Genomic DNA, 3,865 nt, shown 5'->3' with positions numbered 1-3,865 from the left:
GGTCTGATCCACCTCTGGGGAGGCCAGACTCTCCAGGTTATAGGCTGTGAGAGCTTTCTAATCTCAGTGCCAAATTTCTTTGTTCATATGCCCACTAAAATTTTTCATAAAAATTAAGCACCTTTTCAGTAATTTTTTATGTTGACATTTAAATTTATTATAATCACAAGTTTAAATAAATATATTTTTCATTCCTAGGTAGTGTAAAATTTTGAGCATCTTATAAAAGTAAATAAGATGAAGATTGAGTGTACTTGAATAAATCTTTCATGATATGATTCGATTAAGTACATTCTAACTACCTTCTGAACCAGAACACCCTAAGGTAATGATAGCAAAGAAAGTATGTAAAATGTGTAGCCATGAAATTTTCTAAAGCATCTTACCGTGTTTGGTAGTCCTGTACAACACTCCATTCACCATTAAAAATAGGCACTGTCACTGATCTGTGTTTCCTCAGTTCTGAATCCAGAAAAATTACAAATTGGGTTCATGCTATGCTCCTTTTAATGCTAAGCTTTGCCTTCATGGATACAGGCAGAACAAACAGAGGAAGTTAGGAGGCCTATGTGTTTAAGATACTTTCATTAACCGTGAAAGCAGCCTTCTTCCTAACCCAGTCTTTTCCTGTATGCCCTTGTTTGGGGCTTTGGAGACTTGACACCCAGGAAAATGTCTAGTAGTAACATGTGACAAGTGTGGGAACATGCGCCCTTTGTCTGTAAAGGAGGAAGAGTTGTAGACTGTTAGGCTCCCGCTCAGGCAACCCAGGTTTTAAGAAGAGCACAAGTCTAAGTTGAAGATCTAGAAAACTGAGTCCCTTAAAACTGTTTGTGTAGGCAAACCTCTGAGCACTTGCAAAGTCCAATGAAAGACCCCCCTTTTCTAAGCAGTATTATTCTTGGTCTCCAAGAATCCTCGTATAATTTTACGAGGCACCAGGGAAGTGAATTCTTGACCTACTTCCAGCCGCTGGTCTGCGTGTTGCTGTGAGGTTGACTAATTAATAGAACAGGTGAATAATGACGATTTCATGATTCAGGGGCATGCTAGTAAATGGTCAACAACTGGCTCTCCGAGGAGGAAGAAACTCTGATTTATAGTGTTTGCCCATTTCTGTGATGTAAATACTCCCACCACGGCCTATGTTAATGTATGACTAAAGCCATCCAGCTTGTAAAATTCCAGAAATTAACAGTTGGCTTTCAGGCTCTCACAAACTGCTAGGAGCCAGCGCCAGCTGATCTCTGGCCCACGATTTGCTAATTCCACGGCTCTGATTAGAGTCAGCTGGAGAAGGTGTACATGCTCACGTGCTTATGACAATCCAGCATCTCTCTTCAGGCTTTCTCTGACACCTCCATCGGTCCATCTGTCCCATTCTGTGGCCTTATCCCTGGAATGATGAGTGACTTGTTGTTCCTTGGTGACAGTCCTGTGGTTTACCTCCAAGGACGTGCAACCCATGCTATGCTTCTGGGATCAAAATCATGCAATTGAACAAATGTCTCTTTTCTTGTAAAACACGGTTATTAAATTGGTCCATCTGTTTTATTTATTATGTTTGTATTTTGCCTTTATATTTTGAGGAGGGTATGTACAAAATACTATTCGAACTTGAAGATACTATTATTATATTTAATGGGTCACATCCTCTTGATTTGGGCACCTTTAGAAGTAGATCCTGAAATAAGGATTTGCAAGCATGAAATTTATTTGGGGGAGGTAACAAATTCCAGTAGGGGAGCAAGAAGATGACACAGGCAAAGGAAGGCAGCCAAGAAAAGGTGCATTACGAAGCCAGCTGCCACCGTGAAGGAGGAGAGTTTTCTCCTGTGTGGCGACTCTAGGAAACAGTGCAAACACAGGCTTCAGAATGACCCTGCTTCAGAGGCAGGTGGGCTGGGACATTTGTACCCCCCCGAGAGTCACTAGTGGAGAGCTGCTTCTGAAGGTTGTTCATTCCCTAGCATTTCCATTTCCATTTTGCTTGGTATTCGATGAGATTGTGCCTCGGTTCTAGAAACAGTCCTCAGGCCAGGAATGCACATATTGGCATTTAGGGAAGAGGCCCAAGCACCCTGAAAAGCCAGGGGGGCACTGCCACGTCTGCTCATCTTACATAGCACTACTTGTAACAGATGTGGGTGCGCTGTATTAGAATTATTATTTTGTCTAGAAACTCAGTTCTCTGGTACATGTAGACTACAACTAAAGAGCCCAAACTCAATTTAATTGTATTTTGTCTTGACCGGGGGTTCTTACATTAGGTGGATGTCGGAATCTTACAGGAACATGATTCCACATTCAGAAGCCAGAAACCCCACTGTTAAATGCATCAAGATTTGAGTCATAGCTTGAGAAGATGAGTCCCAAATCCTGGTTCAACCAGGCATCAGGGGGGAAGTTCATTATGAATCAATCATCTGGGATTTTTGTATTAAAAATAGATCCAGGGATGCCCTCCAGACCTTATCTTCTGCAGGGTGGTTTCAGATGTATTTATCTGTTGGAAGCTGTCCAAGGGATGTATGCACAGTCTAGTTTGAGAGGTGTGGCTGTTCACCAAATCTGCTGAAGCACCTTAAGAGGGAATTTTTTTTCAGTAATACAGTTGGTATTCAGTAATACAAGTTGGAATACCTTGCCTCCTCTCTACTCCCTTCTTCCAATATGCCCTCCCAGATTCTCTGCATGAACGTCATTTCAAACGATTTCTTTTATACAGATTATTTCCTTAAAGACTTAATTAAAAATGTTATCATACAATCATATAACTAAAAATTAGAGCAACTCTTCTAGGAAGTCTTCCCTGACTTTTCATTCCTTTGGCTTCCAGAATGCCATCGAGAGACCTTTCTTGTACCACTTGTCACTTGTACAGAAATGATATTTGATGTCTTGGTGGCTCCTGAAAGATGGCAGCCCTCACTGGGTATGGATCTGGCTTTATTCATCTTTGCATTGTCACCTTTGAATGCAGTGCCTGGTAGATGGTGATTATCAGTAAATATCTATTAAGTAAAACCACATTGTTCTTTATGTAGATACGAATTAAACTCCAGAAGATAAACATCCCTTGTGAAATGAAACATTTCTGAGTTCTTTTGAAATGAGAATGTTTATCTAACGAGCAAAAAGAATAGACTTTCGTAAACTTGCATTTGTTCTTTAAAAAGGATTGACAGAGTTACTGTTCCTGTGGTAAAAGAAAAAATAATACTCTAACTATCCATGACCTTGGACCACGCACTTGTGTGCCACTGTGTTGTGTTATTATTATTAGTAGTAATATGAGTTACATCATAGAATAAATAGGGGCCTTATTATATAGGACGTCGTAGACAGTAATATTGTCTATGGTGATCAAAATTTACCAAAGAAACAGTGTGACAATGTATTTCTTAACTCAAAGAATTTTTTGTAAAGATTACATCGTTTGTTAAAATGCACTGAAGGAAAGAAAGTAAGATAATAAGATAGAGGTTAAATAAAAGACAGAGAACTCATTAAAAATTTCATTTTAACAACTTGTATAACATGTCAAAAGTAAGATGTGAGTCTAATAACCTAAGAAATTCCCCCGGTAAAATATAACTATTAAATAAGAGATTTTCAGGAATGGGCTATTGAGATATGTGTCATTATTGGAACACACCCTTGTATTGTCTAAGCCGCAAAAGTATTGGGAGATGTTATAACATTGCCTTCCTTGGAGAACCCTAAAACTAGGTTTGAAACCCCTTTAACTAGTAGATTCTAAAAGTGGTCTGGCTTCCACTGGAGGAGCCCTTAAGATTTCTTTCAGGGGCTGGGCACCTGTGGCTCAAGTTACTAAGGCTCCAGCCACATACACCTAAGGTGG

Source organism: Otolemur garnettii, unplaced genomic scaffold (assembly GCF_000181295.1).
Source record: "Otolemur garnettii isolate 467f Iridium unplaced genomic scaffold, OtoGar3 scaffold00057, whole genome shotgun sequence".
Taxonomy (NCBI): Eukaryota; Metazoa; Chordata; class Mammalia; order Primates; family Galagidae; genus Otolemur; species Otolemur garnettii.
This window is presented reverse-complemented; position numbering follows the sequence as displayed.